The following is a 20,280-nucleotide window of genomic DNA, read 5'->3' as shown; positions in this document are numbered from 1 at the left end:
GAATTCAAGGGTGGAAACATCAGTTTAATTGTTTTAGTGACCAGAAAACAAATTTTGATATGCGTCGGCTTACCCAAAATGAAAGGTTACGTGCCCTTGGCATGCTACAGATCGGCACAACACAGGCGGTTGTGGCGCGGACGATGAATGTTTCTCAGTCTGTCATAAGCAGGCTATGGTCCAGATACCGTGATACACAATCTGTACAGGACAGACCACGCTCAGGTCGACCAAGGGCGACAACTCAAGCCCAGGATCGATTTATCCGTACCTTGGCCTTGAGAAATCGTGTCATCACAGCAAATCAGATCAGCGATCGTCTTCAAACAGACACTGGTGTGAGAGTCAGTGGCCAGACGATTCGGAATCGACTGCATAGGGGTCACCTTCGCGCCCGACGTCCTCGCGTGATCCCTTGTTTGAGAGATCATCACATTCAGGCAAGACGTCGTTGGTGTAGGGATCGTCAACACTGGGATAATCGACGCTGAAGCAATGTGATGTTTTCAGATGAGTCAAGGTTCACTGTTGATTTTTTGGACAGACGTAGGAGGGTGTGGCGTCGTCGAAACGAGCGCTTCCAAGACGTTAACGTCATCAGACATGATCGATTTGGGGGTGGTTCTGTTATGGTGTGGGGAGGCATCACTGTTGCTGGAAGAACGGCTTTACATGTTGTTGCAGGGCGTGTTACAGGCCAGTACTACCGGGACAACATCTTGGCAGTCCATGTTGTGGCGTTCGCACGACGTCATGGCCGCCGTTTCATCTTCCAGGATGACAACGCAAGATGTCACAGGGCCAGGATCGTTACAGGTTACCTCCAACAACAGAACATCACCACATTACCTTGGCCAGCACTGAGTCCCGACCTCTCCCCCATCGAGCATGTCTGGGACATGCTTGGACAGAGGTTACGTCAACGTCAACAACGTCCTGCCAATGTCCAAGAACTTGCTGCTGCGTTGCAACAGGAATGGGACAATCTGGACCAAAATGACCTTAGACGTCTCATTAGGAGTATGCCACGTCGGATCAATGCTTGTTTGGCAAACAGAGGAGGATTTACCCGTTACTGACTTGGTTGTGATGCTGTGGTAACTTTGCTGTTTGACCCCGGGTATCATTTTACCCTTATAATGGTCAGTCTGTGCCTTACTTAGTCTAACGATCATTTGGAATAAATCGATGAATGTGAACTTCATTTCATTTTGTCATTTGTTTCTTCGTCAGTTTCATTAGGTGAATAGTATATATCTTCATTGCACTGTGGTTGTCATTCTTTGCTTGACGGGAGAACCCTCCTCGAAACGTCGCTGAAATAAATCCTTTAAGTAACTTGTATTCCATAATTGTGTCATGTGTTATTCTCATTCAGTTACTAAATGCCACTTTAAACAATTTAAAACAATTCATTATACCAGTCGCTGATGAACACTAGGAGGTTAAACCCCATTTCATTTCATTTTGAAATATGCTTTCCTGGTTCTTCTAGAACTGATTTATCCACAGTTATATATGAAACAATAGGCTTACCATGGAGATAGTTTATCGACAGTTATGCGAGATAATTAATTTATGGATATAACTTCCAATTTTATAAACAAGGCAGGTGGTTCAACTGATTTTGTGTTCCAGCGTAGATACAGTAATTCCAAAATGAAACTAAAATTAGTACTACAGGCATACTCATTAGATTTTGACCTAACTCAAAAGGATTTTGATCTTATAACCTCTACGATATTGGGATAGATATTTGAAATAGTCAATAATTAAGCTTTACATCTATGTATAATCTTAGTTTTGTCAAGGACTGACAGGAAATTCTCAACCAGAAAAATGACAATGAAACTGACATGTTGTATATAAAGTTACATACTGAAGTCTAGAATATGTTATTTCATATAATTATTCAACATCAAAAAGACCCAGAGAGAGAAATGGGGTTTAACATCCACTTGACACAAACAAAGTCATTTCGGGACTAACATGGTTCAATTTTATTTCAGTGATTTGCTTGCACTTAGGACCCGGAGAAAACTCAAGAGGTTGGACAGGTGTACAAGCAGGGAATCAAAACCATGCCACTTTACTCAATGGCAGACCTTATGATGCAATGCACAGGTGTTAACCATTCGCCTCTCCCAACATCAAAAACACCACAGACACATTAAATTAATCACAATTTTTAATTTTTAAAATTCACAAATAACATTTCAAATTTAAAATAAAATTCCTAAATGATAGAAATGAACATAAATGCTGTGAATACACAAGAAATTGTACATGCTTACTTCTGTGGTGTGAATGGTCTTTAAATTGTAATAAATAAAAACTAAAATAAATATATCTACATCATTTTTTTCTGTCTCTTAATTTTAAGATTGCAAGTGGATGGAGATTTAAGTAAATTATTTACACAATAGAAATAATACATCCAGTTCCTCCCAGAGTGATATTTTTTTTAAATACAGAGGCCCACCATTACAAATGGAAAAGAAGTTTGATCAAAGGCAGTTATCAAATAAAATCAACATATAATGAACAAGGAGAAATTTACAAATAGTTTATAGCACCATGACCATATAGTTAATTATATTCACATACACTAACCATAAAATTTGAATAAAATATATTAAGGGACTAGACAGAACTTCTAATGAAATGCATAAAATATTTACGTGATTCCTGCACTCAATGTTAATTTTAATAGATTTATAAGTATTTTTAATTATTTCTCCAAATTGAAAGCCTATTTAATTGTACATTATGATACTAGTTCTAATTTATAGAAATCCTCATTAAAATAAACCAATATATACATTAGACCAGTATTAATTAAATTGCATCAGAGAAAATAATAATTAAAATGTACAAATATCTTAATTGGAATAGTCCTAATTAAAACAGACATGTATCTTAATTGGAGTTGTCCTAATTAAAACAGTCCTGTGTGTTAATTGGAGTTGTCCTAATAATAATTATACTAATACATTATATTAATTGTAGAAGTCCTAATTATAACGTGCTGATATATTAATTGGAGAAGTCCATTTATAACATACTAATATGTTAATTAGGGAAGGCTGATTTTGAATGCACCAAAATATAACCTACAAATATATTAATCTGAGAAGAATAAATTAAATTGAGATGCATAAATAGAGCAATTAAATGTACAAATTCGTTGGATTAGAAGTTCTACTAATTGAAATGAACAAATAAATTAATCCCACCATAATACAATCACCAGACTGATTAAACCATTACTAATTTAAAATTAAACATTGGGGTCGAATTCAGATTTCATAAACATCAATAGTTGAAATTAATTTATATACAAACTTATCTAAAGGCTAATAGAATTCTTATAGTGGTCTTTATCGAACATGCAATAAGATGATGGTTGATGATAAAAATAAGATATAGATGTGGTTTGTTCTATAGTTCAATTTTCTCATCATTTGATTCTGTCGATAATTTTCCTTTTTCTACAGCGTCTATAACTCTTTTCATACTATCAGCGACTGTAAAAAAAATATTTACACTAATGGATTAACTGTAATGACAGTATACTTGTAATTATATTCCATAAACATTAACTTCTACTGATCGACTGTAATGACAGAAACTTGTAATTATATTCCATAAACACTAACTTATATATTATCATGTTAATAAATTTAAATGTCTAAATCCTAAATGACAAGGGGATCACAGTGGCTAAGTGGGTAAGATGCTGGCTCACTAGCCTAGAGGTCGGGTGTTTGATCCCTGCATTGGCCGAGAAAGTTCATCCAGATTTTCCAGTGTGGTTCCCCCCTTGTCAGTGATGCAGGACGGAGGGCCTGACAAGGACAGCTGTCTAGTCATTTGGATGGGACGAAAAATCGAGGTCCCGTGTACACATTGGCGTGCACGTAAAAGATCCCTTGACAGTTGGAATTCGATATAAGAGTAGGCCGTAGTGCCGCTGTCCGGCCAAAATTTCCCTCATAGCACACTGTATGGCATATCCCCGTCTTCATTAGCCGAGTTCGGAGCAGAACAGTAGGATGTTAAACCCAATTTCATTTCCTAAATGACAATTTATACTAAACCTAAAACATTTAAATGCAAATGTTATTAATGGAACAGGTGGTTGCCATACAAGATACGCCCACATTTTGCAAGTGATGGACAGAGAACGAGCTAAAAAAATAATGTGATTTTTTGTACAATTAGGGGCCATACTCCAGGAAGTTACGGTCCGATATGCGTGAATATTGAAAGGAACCAAGATCTTTGGGTTATGAACATACATTTCAAGTTTCATCAAAATCGGATAAAAATTGTGACCTCTATAGGGTCCACAAGCTAAAAACGCGACTTTTCGTACAATCAGGGGCCATAATCCATGAAGTTACGGTCCGATACATGCCAATATCAAAAGGTACCGAGATCTTGGGGAGATAAACCAATATTTCAAGTTGCGTTGAAATTGGATCAAAATTGTGACCTATAGAGTGTCTACAAACAATTGTGGACGAACAGGGACGACGACAATATACGTCCACATGAAAATGTGGGTGTATAACAAAACAGGTTTGGTTTGATCAAAGCCAGTTTTTATAGAGACATTATTGTCTGTGGTCTACAGTGTGGAGAAATGGGGTTTAACTGGGCTAATGAACTTGGCTATGAGGGAAATTTTTTCCGTACAGCGGCGTTACAGCCTACTCTTATATCAAATTCCAACTGCCATCGGGGAACCACAACGGAAAATACAAATTTATATAACATTTGAACCCAGAAACACACCATTGGCATTAAGAAATGATACGAAATGGGGTTTAATATCCTATTGTTCTAAACCGACTGGGCTAATCAAGACGCACATACGCCATACAGTGTGCTGCAAGAGAAATTTTGCCCTGTCAGTGGCGCTACGGTCTACTCTTTATTTCGACTTCCAACTGTCATAGGATCTTTTACGTTCATGCCAATGTGTATACAGGACCTTGGTTTTAAATCCTGTCAAAATGACTAGACACTGTCCTTGTCAGGTCCTCCTTCCTGCAGCATTGACAAGAGGACACAGCACCTGAAAATCCAAGAGGAACTTTTTTGGCCAACATCAGGAGCAAACCTGAGACCTCCTGGTTAGTGAGCCAGCATCTTACTCACTGAGGCATCGCGCCTCCCAGACCCCCCCCCCCCCCAGCAATAAGCAAGTTTACCTCTTGCATTTTGCCTCTTTAATACATTACTGTAACTTTATCTTAGCACACGGCATGCACTCTTAATAAAACGCAAATTTGTCCATCACCAAATATAGAGGTTTTTTGAGGGAATAATTTTTTTTTAATCTTAAGAATCAACTTACTGTGTGAAACCATAGGATAATAATACTTATAACTAGGGTTACCATCTTCATTTTTAAACTCTTTTCTAACTTTACCACTTGGATCTGAAAGAAATAATGAAGAACTATTCACTGAATGATTGTGAATGTGTCCCAACTGTTACTTTGTCTGAAACACTGGAGGACAGTGTATGTGAAGGGCTCGACTAGGTCTTGCAGCCCGCTTACATGTCAAATGAAGTCATTCGCCTGCGTCTTAAGTAGAATAAAGTGGGTTAAAGCCTTGTTTAAGAATTATCATAACCCGCCCTACCAGATACATTGCAGTTAGTAAGATAATGTCAAATAGGGAGCGGGATGTGTCATTTGTCAGCGATGTATTCCTCCCATGTAAAGTAATAAAAAAAATAAAAAAGTTTGTGTTTTGCCTATAGGACTCCTCACAGTGAAAGCACTGTGCCTACAATACTTACATTTAGACGCTAATTCAGAGGAAAGTATACTAATCAATCCATTAGTCTAAAATTAGCAACACCAGTTCAATCTGATTCTAATGACTTCAGTACAAATGTAAGGAAGGCTGCTTAAATTTCTAAACTGCTTCCGAAGTCTGATATTATTTTCTCATGTTTAGAAAAGACTTTGTGTATGACAAAAAGAAAATCGCTGAAAATAGTATAAAGATGCCACTCTACCGAAATCGAATGGGTACAATGAATCAGAAGCATATGCAAAAAGGGGAGATAACTTCAATATAATTGCCAATTCACAACCTGTTTGATTTGCATCTTCAAAGAGATGAACATTTTTAAATAAAATAGAAGAGATTAATCAAAGGCTGATATAATATCAGGAAATCTACAAACCTCTATTCTTATAGAGCAATCATGCAAACTGGATAACAATAAACCAGACAAAACATATGAGTTCACTTTTTCCTAATCAAAGCTTGTCCATTGACTAAAATAGACTGATTGACTTGCTTGAAAAACACAAGTGATAGTATTCACAATCACTTATAACTTACACTAATTAAATCATGTAACAATATGTTATTAATGAAACAACACAGGTAAATGGGAAGTATGACATATTGGTTTGATCAAAGGCAGTTTGTATAGACATTATTGTCAGTGGTCTACAGTATGGAGAAACACTATGCTAACCTACCTAGAAATAAAACTCGGGGTATATAACCACCATCAGGTGTATATTGACTATCTGTTGGTTCTTCATCATCCTACAAATAACAAATAGTACTAATCTATATTACAGGGGAAAATGTGTTTGTTGATTTGCCTGAAATCTTAAAATAACTTTATAAGAATCATTTTTTTTAAAGGTGCTTTTTATTTTGTATTTGCTGCACTATTTAATGACGAAATCAACATAACACACCATGGTTCCCAAGATATCCAAGATGTCCAAAGGACAAAACTCCATTTGCAATATTGGGTCATGGAAGTTATCTGCCCGACAAGATGTTTGCAATTTGCACAAGAGAGAGGGACAGAAAACAAGTTTAAAATGATTTCATAACCAAGTTTTTTTTTTTACGAAAAATTCAATGGTGCCATATATTTTGTAGTTACTGCAGTATGTAATTAACAATTATTGCTATATACGGATGTTACAGAAATGGAGATAAACTCTACCAATGCTGTAAGAGAGCTAGCTGTATATAAATATTTAGTTTTTATATAATATTTTCCGGATTAGAATTTATTTGGCGAAGTTCAACGTAGTATTTATCTGATCATTCAAATCTGCTATTGGAAAATAGTTGTAAACATAATGTTTAAAGAATCTGGAAAATTAGTCTATCTTTCTATTCTTTCAATGGCAATGACAAAGAGCATAATAATAACAATGTAATTCAGTCTTGCTTTTAAATGTCAATTCTAAAGCCTAATATATCACAGGGACGAAGAGGGAATCTGTCAAGACTGTGTCTTTAAAAATAAAATAAATAAATAAATACCCTTGAATTAACCATCACAAAGTTTTCACTAAGACTTTCTATATCTTTTGATTCAGCAAATTTGGGCATTAAAGCTACAATAACATAAAATAAAAGAATAAAAATATAAGATAGTCTTATACAAACGCGTTTACAAACATATTAACTGCCGACATCTTAGCAATCATTCAAAACACTGTAAAATATAATAAATTCATATAAAATTCTAACTCTTAATATCAAACAGTTGTACATTCTACTGTGAACTTATTCATGTGTAGTGGTTATCAAATCAAATGTAAAGTAATTAATTAAGTACCATTATAAAATGTTTAAAATTGTCCCACACACTACTGACTAAATGAACTGCCTTTATTGGCCTATCATACAAAAAACAGAACACAAATAGGCAAAATCATGATACGATATTTTTTTGTAATTTTTTTTTACTTGAAAATGTCAACTAGTGGCTGTTCATAAAAAAAAATAAACACGTACGACGATCACAATAACAATATGTTATGGTCACAATAACAATATGTAATTCACAATAACAATGTAGATACCGTATATGATAAAAAGACTTGATATTATTACCTTTACATGCACCACACCATGATTTGTGTATAACAATCATCAATGGTTTCTGTCTGAAAATAACGAAGAGAACAAATAATACAATTTATTTGACATGCAAAATGATTAAAATATTTTGATATTCAAATGACATCGGCACCATTTTATTTTTGTGATTATAGAAAATAATTAGGGATATCAGTAGGCTACATATAGACATGTTATGAATAATCAAACAAAAGTCCTATTCAACTCATGCAAATAAACACTGTGTATAAATCTAAGGTCAATTGAATGATGATTTTAGCATTGTAGGGAAAAAAATGACAGGGCGACATCAATATACAATCACTTTTCAATGTGGGTGTATAAAAGGAAATCAAGTAGATTAAGTAGCCGGGGGGTCTAGAGTGTCGCGCTTCGACATCTAGCTGGCCGGTCACCTCTAGCTTGCAGTTGTGGTTTCGATCCCAGATCCCAGGTGTAAGCATATGTGACTTGGAGATAGGGAAGCCTTCTCAACCTCGTGGGCTTACTCCAGGTACTCCGGTTTCTTCCCACAGGAAAGACCCCTACGCGTGCGCTAAGATAATAAAAATGAAAATAAGACAACTTGTCTGTGATACCTTCGGTGGAAGCAGACGTTAAACACTAAGAACAACATTAAGTAGCCAATCAATGTAGGTGCAGAAGATTGTAATAGGTTTGATCATTTAATAAATTTGCGCGTAGGGGTTTTTAGCAGTGGGAGGAAACCGGAGAAACCGGAGGAGCCGGAGAAAACCCACGAGGTTGGACAGGCGACCATACTCCTTGTCACATACAACTGGGGATTCGAAACCACGCCAGTTGACTCAATGACAGGTCTTATGATACAGCGCACAGTGCGCACGTGCTAACCATTCGGCCATCCAACCCCCCGCTGAATCGTCATACATCTAGCCGGCGGTATATTTGTAATAAATAAGTGCCTGAATCATCTTTATATTATATAATGTTAGAGTTGAACATCCACTTACTCATCTTTAGCTATCTTTAAACCATCTTCTAGTAATACCCAGTTAATATTATCATTCCATCCTGAAATACAACAAAAACACAATTCATTATTCCCATTCTCTTCTTAAAAATTAAAAGTTTTTAATAAACTTATTGATTTTATAGGTAAATAAAACAAGATCCTGACTTACTTTCCATCACAAACATTTTTGAAGCTTAATACCAGTATTTCAGATAGAGAGAACAAAATACATATAATTACAAAAGTTCTAAATATGACAAAAAAGGTATCCAAAAATGATTTACATACTGGATTCTTATTAAATAACAAAAATTTAATTGATTATTTAAAACCAGTTTATCTATAACCATTATAAACATGCTGGCACAATCTTTAAGTGTGGCTGAAAGCTGAGTCCCCTTTTATGTTGATGTTTTGATTTTGTTTTGTTAATTAAATGTTAAATAATAATCAATTTGAGTACATTTTAGCATGGATTAAGCCAAGGAAAATTTGATATTTTCTGAAAATGCAAAAAATGCACAGAAGCTTTAAATATTTGAAATTTGACTAAAATATGTATCATGGCTCCGATACTAACTTCTTCAATTTGAAAATGTACAACATTTTAACTGTCAAAGAATTGCAAGTCTAAATTGAGGTTCTTATATATTAAACCATTGAAATTTTATTATTTTATAGTTATAATCTTTGGAAACTAAATTTTTAAAAAAATTGTTTAAATCTAATGTATCGGATTTGTGATATTGGTATGATATTCTGACTCTCTCTAGACTCTGTCTAAAATAACTACTACAGACCATGGAGAGATCAGATAATTCAATTAAATTTAAGGTTGGCCAGGGTTTGTATTCAACAATTTATCAAATCAATAAAGTTTACACAACAAATATAGTTTTTATTGATAAAACTCTGGCCATCTGTTACATGCATTGCATTCAATCCCATGCTTTACATCTGTTCTATCACTTTTTTAACTGAGTTTTCCAGTCAGTGATTCTTGCAAGCGAAATAAATTTATCCATGAATTTTATGAGATCTACAATTTTATTCAAAGCAGGGCACTCTGCACAGCCAGAAATGAGCTGTAATAAAGTTTGAAGTTATTTTATTCAAACTGTGTTCAACAATCATTTCTAAAGTGATTACTCGGTATGAAAAACAACTCCTGTGCACATGAATTCATTAGCTCATTATATGGTATATAATCTCTAAGAGGCATTTAGTAACTGGATAGAGCAATAAACTATACACATACTTATGGAAAAACAGCTACTTATTTATTTGAGCGACGTTTCGAAGAGTAACTGGATAGTAACTGGATAGAGCAATAAACTATACACATACTTATGGAAAAACAGCTACTTATTTATTTGAGCGACGTTTCGAAGAGTATTCTCTCAACGTTATCAAGCTAATACAGTAATACAAAAATGTGAGGACAATTTATACAGAAAAACTATAACAACAATTCCTGAAACCACAGGACTATCTGGTATATATTGACCTATAATTAGCCATGGTTATGATATTCTAAAATGTTTTGTCATTGCAGTAATATTTTGATTGTAAGAGTTTATTTTTCAGTTTGCTATTTTACCAACCATGCGGTTCAGTGCGGCATGGATTGGTTTAAAAGAATTTATATTTGCCGTTAGAATTTCTCTAGTTGTCTATAATGTTTTGTATAAAATAATCTGAGTCGGTCGACCAGCTGGTGAGCACTGAGCAGTAAACAGACTGGTTTCACCTAACTATTAGTATTATCCAACCTGGGTACAGCGGTCACGATTTCAGTGTATGCAATACATCTTAAATGGATAAAACTTAATAAATACAGCATGATCGTATATTTAATGATGATCATTGGGGAAACTAAGATAAGGTTTGAAATACATTAATTTTCAACATGCCAATATGATGGCATAATTGTCATATTTATAATTTTTCAAGTTTTGTCTTTGCTGGAGTTTTTTTAAATCACGATTTATGGGGGACCGTGTCGGTATCAAAAAGTTTCCAAACCTTTGCAAACTCATGCATGCGGATTTATATTATAAGTAAAGAAAAACTTCTCAGATGTACACATTTATCATCCTGATGTCCTGATTGATATGGTGAAAACAATTACTGGCACTGCAGTGAAGACACGTTGACATGTCATGTACCGGTATCTAAAACCAACACGTCACCACTGAATTCAATCAATTACATACGTACAATACCGTCAAATCCAGTAGACAGGGGTATTTATCGCTGTAAAGTTATATGGATAAAGCAATTTAAAATTTTACCTCTCGCTAATTCATTTGCTGTAGACTGGGTAACACATATTAACAGAGAAACCATAGACAACACGGTAAAGTCAGCCATTGTACTTGACAAGTGACGTAGAAGATAGACAGATTTTTCCAGTTGCGGAGTTTAACATCGATAGGATAACTCTCACAAAACTCAAAACTTAATTTCAGGAATGCATTTGCATTTAATCGGTCCAGAAAACAGTGGTCAGAAAATAAAAAAAAAATAAAATTAGATCACGAATGAACGATTATATATAATGTAACAGTCGGTTATGATCTAATTGACTTTTTTTTTCTTGAAAGTTTTTAAAATTTGTCATCCCTGGGGCCATCTCTATCCTTTTGCTTTTCGGGTAGAGATTCGAGAGCCGCGATGGCTCAGTGAGAAGAGAGAGAGAGAGAGAGAGAGAGAGAGGGGTGGGGGGTAACGTCCACTCGACACAAATTAGATCATTTCAGGACTAACATATGGTTTAATTTTATTTCAATAATTCGCTTGCGTGTAGGGGCCTTTAGCAGTGGGGGAAAACCTGAGGGCCCGGAGAAAACTACCCTATAATCCTTGTCACGTACAACCGGGGATTCGAAACCACGCCAGTTGACTCAATGACAGGCCTTATGATACAGCGCGCACATGCTAACCATTTGGCCATCCACCATCGGGATTTCCGGAGCGTTTTTTTTCCTTTGTCAGTACCACAAGGAACAATACATAGTCCTTCGGATGGTAACAAAAACTGAGGTTCCCTGTACATTGGCGTGCACGTAAAATAACCCATAACGGGCGGTCATATTCGGCCGATAAAGACCTTCAGGATTTTTCAAGCCAAGCAATCACTTGTCAGAAATAGGGGGTTAATCGGACGTTAAGCTAGACGAAAACAAAAAGCCAGTTTTTAATGTAATTTATAATGATTCAATAAACTATAAGTCTTGCTACTTTGATGCAAAGGGAAGTCGTCCTTTATAAAATCTTATTTGTTCGGGTTTTTTTTGTGGGGGGGGGGGGGGTAAATCAAATATTTAGCGAAATGTCATTGAAAGGATGCGTTTCAGCAATATTTAAGAGTTTAAGAGAATAACACGGGTTAATTGTGAACGAAAGACTATTATTAGTCCTCTGCATCTACATGGTGCTCTGTAATAATTTTCGAATCATATAAACGTTTAGTTTAGATGTGGAATTGGTGATGTTTCCAACAGACACTTGTATTGGAGTCCAGATAATCATGTCTAAAAGCTTCGCGTGGTAGTTCCGTTTATCGTCGCTCATGACAAAAAAACAACAAACAGTAGTTCTTTATCAGGTAATTTTGACGACGGCCATTTACGAGCAACTTAGACACGGTTTGATTTGCACACATAATCTCACGTTAATCAACAGATAATTTATGAAATCTATACTCTTTAGAAACAGAATTCAAGATTTATTCGATAAATAAATGGAATTAATATTTTATTACAATTTTGGTTGTTTGTGAGGTTATTATTTCTTTTTTTGCGTTGTGGATATGACACCGTTACATAACAGATACAGATTTCACGTCATTTGTACATATCTATAAGATTGGATATAATGAATTAACTATATAACAGTGGGTTCATTCCACTAAGAAATATTTTCGTCTCCAGGGATATCCTATACTGATGTAACTCAGACCAAAAAGAACAGCAGGGGAGATGGTTCATTCGCCATTTTTCTTAGCTTTTTATGACTTTTTTATTATGTAAATATAAAGATCTAAAATACCTCAAATAATACAATTTAACTCTCTATTTTCTCATCTTACCAAAGGCTAATCAAAAAATCGAAACCATTGAAGCAGACCAAGAAATATAACAATTCAAATAATATAATAAAGAAATGTTTGTTGTCACTTACTATAAAATATTAAATATGGTTCCGCGTGACTGAGTTATTTCAACGTGTTGGCTGAAATTTGAAGACGTGGAACGAGCCTGGCCAGTGACAGTACGGTAATTTTATGAATAGCACTGTTCTTGTAGAATTCTAGTTACGCATAAAGAATAAGGTAAGATTTTTATCTATATATACTATTCAAAAAAAGTAGGGGATATTTGATTTTTAAGTGTTATTAAAGTCACCTAATGAAACTGACGAAGAAACAAATGACAAAATGAAATGAAGTTCACATTCATCGATTTATTCCAAATGATGGTTAGACTAAGTAAGGCACAGACTGACCATTATAAGGGTAAAATGATACCCGGGGTCAAACAGCAAAGTTACAACAGCATCACAACCACGTCAGTAACGGGTAAATCCTCCTCTGTTTGCCAAACAAGCATTGATCCGACGTGGCATACTCCTAATGAGACGTCTAAGGTCATTTTGGTCCAGATTGTCCCATTCCTGTTGCAACGCAGCAGCAAGTTCTTGGACATTGGCAGAACGTTGTTGACGTTGACGTAACCTCTGTCCAAGCATGTCCCAGACATGCTCGATGGGGGAGAGGTCGGGACTCAGTGCTGGCCAAGGTAATGTGGTGATGTTCTGTTGTTGGAGGTAACCTGTAACGATCCTGGCCCTGTGACATCTTGCGTTGTCATCCTGGAAGATGAAACGGCGGCCATGACGTCGTGCGAACGGCACAACATGGACTGCCAAGATGTTGTCCCGGTAGTACTGGCCTGTAACACGCCCTGCAACAACATGTAAAGCCGTTCTTCCAGCAACAGTGATGCCTCCCCACACCATAACAGAACCACCCCCAAATCGACCATGTCTGATGACGTTAACGTCTTGGAAGCGCTCGTTTCGACGACGCCACACCCTCCTACGTCTGTCCAAAAAATCAACAGTGAACCTTGACTCATCTGAAAACATCACATTGCTCCAGCGTCGATTATCCCAGTGTTGACGATCCCTACACCAACGACGTCTTGCCTGAATGTTATGATCTCTCAAACAAGGGATCACGCGAGGACGTCGGGCGCGAAGGTGACCCCTATGCAGTCGATTCCGAATCGTCTGGCCACTCACTCTCACACCAGTGTCTGTTTGAAGACGAGCGCTGATCTGATTTGCTGTGATGACACGATTTCTCAAGGCCAAGGTACGGATAAATCGATCCTGGGCTTGAGTTGTCGCCCTTGGTCGACCTGAGCGTGGTCTGTCCTGTACAGATTGTGTATCACGGTATCTGGACCATAGCCTGCTTATGACAGACTGAGAAACATTCATCGTCCGCGCCACAACCGCCTGTGTTGTGCCGATCTGTAGCATGCCAAGGGCACGTAACCTTTCATTTTGGGTAAGCCGACGCATATCAAAATTTGTTTTCTGGTCACTAAAACAATTAAACTGATGTTTCCACCCTGGAATTCAATGCCACAATGACTGTAACATTCAAAGTCAGAGTCGTGCAAATCTTGGGTTGGACCCCCATGATGATCCCAAGCATCACCTGCATTCCATGCCTTAGCTATTGGTGCGTTTGGGCGTCACATGTAACTGGAAATGTTTCTTCTGTAAGGTTCTATAGTGACTTTTTTCGTAGTCATTTGCATATTTTAGTATTATGCCCCCAAAATCAAATATCCCCTACTTTTTTTGAATAGTATATAAGGAAAAAAACACAGCACGGTAAACTTCGTTATTTGGGATTTCAACCGATGAAAAGAAAATTAAGAAAATCGAAGTTTGACATTAAAGACCCAGACTAAAAAGCAGAACACTATGCACAATACAAATGCTTTCTTTCCAAAAACTTATAGTCCAAAATGTAAGAGGAAATATTGTGGGACTTGATCGACAAGGATACCAGTGCCGGATTTAGATGAAGATAGCCCCTAGGCTGTTCCACTTATGCGGCCTCTCACAATCCCCCACCCCCATAAGCAAAGCCGTAAATGATGACATATGTTTAAAACTACAGCACGTGTAAGAAAGGCTTATGATAGCGTGAAAAATTTACACATTGGCCGGAGGACCCCATGACATTGAAGCCCTAGGCTTCAGAAGTCCAGACTGCTAAGCATGTAAATGTGACATTCCGCACATGCATATAACCCCATATCTGCTGAAATTATAAGAAACTCAATGTTTTTTTTTTGTACCAGGTACAACTGAAGTTGTTACGTTGATGTTTCTTATTCATGATTTCTATACTGAAATATTCGGATAGGGAAAATTAAAATTCATACTATTATCTTAAAATCTAATCCCCGTGTAGATTTCTTTACGGTATATAAAAAATAAATACAATGAAATATATATATTTTTTTTGCCTTGTCATGACAATAATAATAGTTGCATCAAATCTAAAATCTGACAAAAATTTAATGCATGCATACTTTATAATATTCTTATTTGCATTTTAAAATCTTGGGCGTTATTCATTAAAGAAAATATAGATTTAGATACAAGAAGGTGGGATTTGTCTTGAAAGAAAATAATTACATTGTATCTCAGCATCTGTATATGGAATATAGATAAAGACAAAATTCTAAAGTTTTAGTCATGGCGAGTCGACGCTTTAGTAATATAATCCAGATGATTATCGAGTAAATGAAATGGAGTTTAATGTATATAATAATACTGTTCTGATCCAACTGGGCTAATGAAGACAGCCATACGCCATACAGTGCGCCGTGAGGGCAATTCCTAAAGCCAAGTGGTGTTTTACGTACGGGATCTCGTTTTTTTGTGCCATCCGAATGATTATACGTTGTCTCTCACGATTATTGAGTAAGTTTGTTGGTTGTATGCATTACAAATATTCATTATTATTATTATTATTATAACAGTCGAAACACCACGATTGATTCCTTAGTATGGCGCTGATTCACAGCCGGACTCAGTAACAAGGAGGTGCCAGGTTCGATCCCGCTGTTGACGTAGACGACAGTTCCTCTGGACTGTCCAGGTTGTTTTTGCCCTGCGGAGCGCCGCTGTGCGGACAAATTGTCCCTCACAACACACTGCATGCTCGTCTCAATTAGCCCGACTGGTGAAGAAAAGAAAGACGCTAAACCTCACCCCATTTCAATTTTGTTGAACATATTGATGGATCATTTATCACCTGACCACCGAAAGCGTTTTTAAAGCTTGTGACCTAGGTTTACACGTCAGATATCATGAGATATGATGCACTATTTGTACCAGTTTTCTACACATAAAAAAACATTGTTTTGAAAAAAAAACCAAAAAAACTTCTGATCAAAGGGAGTCTAACTCTTTTGATATATAAAAAAGAGTTTTGCGTAATGCTTGTGATTTTCGCAAGATAGTATCAATATAAAACATTAAAATGGGTATTCTTCATTCAGCTTTTGTCACTATTTCTTCATATACCAGTGAAGCTTTTTGTATGCCCACGAATTTCATTCATGCTTATGGACTACCTCTAAATGTGCGAGTAGACATTCGATAACATTCATGTAGTCAGTAAGTTGATTAGATGTTTCATTACATTTACCTACGGTATACCTCTGTGCCGTGAGGGAATTTACAATAATTACCAATAATTTGATTTGCTATAGCATTAATTATAGTACTATAAATCACATCGGCGATACAAATTTATTGTGAAAGCTTGTGACACATCTGTTAACATTTTGGGTTTTGGTTTGTCAATTTTAAAGCTTGTAAACGCTTTACAGATCGATCAGTCTAGGCTTGTATTGCGATATATTGCAATATTTCTATTTGCATTGTTATATGAAAACTGTGCAATATTTTATATTTTATCAAACTAATACGCATTTTCAGTTTAGAAATACTCAGAAATTGAAAAAATGCACACGATTAACAATGGAGATTTTGCCAAAAATGAGATATTTGCGGATGTGAAAAAAGGGACCATTTATTAAAATATTGTTTAATATTGACTTTGAGAAATCTTATCATAATATACTATTCAAAAAAAGTAGGGGATATTTGATTTTGGGGGCATAATACTAAAATATGCAAATGACTACGAAAAAAGTCACTATAGAACCTAACAGAAGAAACATTTCCAGTTACATGTGACGCCCAAACGCACCAATAGCTACCGCATGGAATGCAGGTGATGCTTGGGATCATCATGGGGGTCCAACCCAAGATTTGCACGACTCTGACTTTGAATGTTACAGTCATTGTGGCATTGAATTCCAGGGTGGAAACATCAGTTTAATTGTTTTAGTGACCAGAAAACAAATTTTGATATGCGTCGGCTTACCCAAAATGAAAGGTTACGTGCCCTTGGCATGCTACAGATCGGCACAACACAGGCGGTTGTGGCGCGGACGATGAATGTTTCTCAGTCTGTCATAAGCAGGCTATGGTCCAGATACCGTGATACACAATCTGTACAGGACAGACCACGCTCAGGTCGACCAAGGGCGACAACTCAAGCCAGGATCGATTTATCCGTACCTTGGCCTTGAGAAATCGTGTCATCACAGCAAATCAGATCAGCGCTCGTCTTCAAACAGACACTGGTGTGAGAGTGAGTGGCCAGACGATTCGGAATCGACTGCATAGGGGTCACCTTCGCGCCCGACGTCCTCGCGTGATCCCTTGTTTGAGAGATCATCACATTCAGGCAAGACGTCGTTGGTGTAGGGATCGTCAACACTGGGATAATCGACGCTGGAGCAATGTGATGTTTTCAGATGAGTCAAGGTTCACTGTTGATTTTTTGGACAGACGTAGGAGGGTGTGGCGTCGTCGAAACGAGCGCTTCCAAGACGTTAACGTCATCAGACATGATCGATTTGGGGGTGGTTCTGTTATGGTGTGGGGAGGCATCACTGTTGCTGGAAGAACGGCTTTACATGTTGTTGCAGGGTGTGTTACAGGCCAGTACTACCGGGACAACATCTTGGCAGTCCATGTTGTGCCGTTCGCACGACGTCATGGCCGCCGTTTCATATTCCAGGATGACAACGCAAGATGTCACAGGGCCAGGATCGTTACAGGTTACCTCCAACAACAGAACATCACCACATTACCTTGGCCAGCACTGAGTCCCGACCTCTCCCCTATCGAGCATGTCTGGGACATGCTTGGACAGAGGTTACGTCAACGTCAACAACGTCCTGCCAATGTCCAAGAACTTGCTGCTGCGTTGCAACAGGAATGGGACAATCTGGACCAAAATGACCTTAGACGTCTCATTAGGAGTATGCCACGTCGGATCAATGCTTGTTTGGCAAACAGAGGAGGATTTACCCGTTACTGACTTGGTTGTGATGATGTGGTAATTTTGCTGTTTGACCCCGGGTATCATTTTACCCTTATAATGGTCAGTCTGTGCCTTACTTAGTCTAACGATCATTTGGAATAAATCGATGAATGTGAACTTCATTTCATTTTGTCATTTGTTTCTTCGTCAGTTTCATTAGGTGACTTTAATAACACTTAAAAATCAAATATCCCCTACTTTTTTTGAATAGTATACATTAATATTCGGTATACTGTGACAAGTCTAGCTCACACTCCCAAAGCGTCATACTCGAAGAAACTGTATGGTCACGAGGACCGGTCACCTCTGGTGTACCACAAGGTACAGTCCTTGGGGGCCCTGCTGTTTCTTACATAATATCAATGACATGACATGCCAGAAACCCCAACTTCGTCAGAGACCAAATCATTTGTAGATGATAACATGCTATTTAGAACCACCAACAGCTAAACAGACAGTGACCTGGAATGAAATGAAATGAAATGGAGTGTAACCCCCTTTTAAAGAGAGCAAGTATACAGAATAGCTGTAACACTTTATAACAAGAAAGTAAAATATCTGATGTATAACGAAACTACTATGTCTACGGGAAATCCACACAATATCATACTTCAAAAATTCTAATTATTAATAAATGTTTAACACTTTTTGTCCAGATAATAATAATAATATATTGCATTTGATAATGCGCCACATCCACCCAAGTGAGTGCTCTGTGCGCGGTGTAGATGTGAAAGTAGCTGTAGAATTTAGTTATCTATTCAAAGTTTTGTTTAAAGAGGAAAGTCTTCAGTTGAGTCTTGAATGTAGAGAGGTTGTGACAGGACTTGATGTTGGGTGGCAGAGATTTACGTCAAGTCATTAGATGAAAGAAACATCACGGGGTCTTATCGCGGTCGTAATCACTGTTTATGTAATTATAAAAAAAATAACTGTTAGTGATAAGATCAATAAGGTGATATTGGGTATAAAAGGGATAGGCCTCGTCTTATTTTTATGATTACATGTAAAAGGCTTGACAACTAAACAAAATTTGACAAAGAATTGACATAACAGTAATATCACCGGCAGTGGTCTTTTCCAATCTGGTCAGAGGTAAATAGCCCAAATTCTTCTGCTCTGTAACACCTGAAGAATCATTACACGGTTGAAATACGAATCCCCCTTATAAATGAAATGGTATACGCATAAGCAAGTGGTACTTCTAACATTATAATTCATTCCTTCATTTATACTTTCTTTGGTTCAGAAAAGTAGGACGTTAAAACCAATCTCATTTAATTTCTTTGTCTTTAGTGGCCTATTTGGGTAATGTGCGCTATCTGTCACTGTATAAAGAGAATATACTTGTACATGTATTGTGAAATGATATCTGTAAGTCAATTTATGGAAATATTATAATGAAGGATAATATACGATTTGGGGGCTTTTTCCACATCCGCCTTAATTCATTATTGTCAAATAGTTGTACGTTGTATATCACCTGCCTATCAAGACCAGGTTAACCCAATCTGTGTTTAAATAATGACGATTAGATGACATTTTCGCAATAACTATTTAAACAGTTTTCTTAGAGGGGACACTGCGACCACCTACACACACACACCCTTACCAATACCTTGTTGCAAAGGGGCGGGAAGTTCGCCCTGTTCTTCCGGAGTCCCTTGTGGAACCTACGCATTTAACTAAATAAATAGATACGTAGTTTACAGTTTGCTTTCTTTATTTTAGAATGGAATTACATTCAGTAACCGGGACAAATTTGAAATGTACAGATAGAAGAAACAAACTAAAGTTTTAATGTTAAAACATTTTATCGATCGATATTTATAAATATAACAATGTCACGACAAGAGCTTTACGATGATAATATGAGTCGTATG

Source organism: Patella vulgata, chromosome 4, assembly GCF_932274485.2.
Source record: "Patella vulgata chromosome 4, xgPatVulg1.2, whole genome shotgun sequence".
In the NCBI taxonomy this organism is placed as follows: Eukaryota; Metazoa; Mollusca; class Gastropoda; family Patellidae; genus Patella; species Patella vulgata.
The sequence above is the reverse complement of the archived record's forward strand: the minus strand, read 5'-3'. Positions refer to the sequence as shown.